This window comes from Oncorhynchus masou, unplaced genomic scaffold (genome assembly GCF_036934945.1).
Source record: "Oncorhynchus masou masou isolate Uvic2021 unplaced genomic scaffold, UVic_Omas_1.1 unplaced_scaffold_1293, whole genome shotgun sequence".
NCBI lineage: Eukaryota > Metazoa > Chordata > Actinopteri > Salmoniformes > Salmonidae > Oncorhynchus > Oncorhynchus masou.
The window spans coordinates 72901-73439 of record NW_027002778.1 but is presented as its reverse complement, the minus strand read 5'-3'; positions in this window follow the sequence as shown (position 1 = coordinate 73439).

Here is a 539-nt window from a genome sequence, read left to right as displayed (position 1 = left end):
ACACCTCTATACACACCACACCTCTTTAGGATATTGTCAGTTGGATATGTTCGGCACGGTTTTGTATACATTATCTTGCCTATCATATGAACATCCTTTTCTGACTCATAAGTTTCCCTCAAGGTTGCTCTGATGTCCAACATAAATCAAATACTTTATATGTGCTTGTTTGTGCTTGCCTGGCTTAATAAACCAATAGAAAAGTCCCAAAATTGCAAACTATCACCACTGTCATTGCCAGGCTTGTATTACATCTACTGACGACAGAACAGACTTGAACAACTGAGGTAAAAGCGCCCTCCTGTGGTGGACCATGATATTACTGCTACAGTTCTTCAGATACTGCCTGAGCATACCGGTCCGCAACATGTATTACATTATGTTTATTGTGAATTATCTAAAATAGGAAAGCAGGCCATAGATCTGTCCATCCATCCATCCAACCAACATCAATACATTCCTGAAATTAACGGAGCTGAGGCATTCCGTGTTCAACTTCGTTCCGTTTGTCCCATCCACCGACCCGTCTGCTTCCGTTC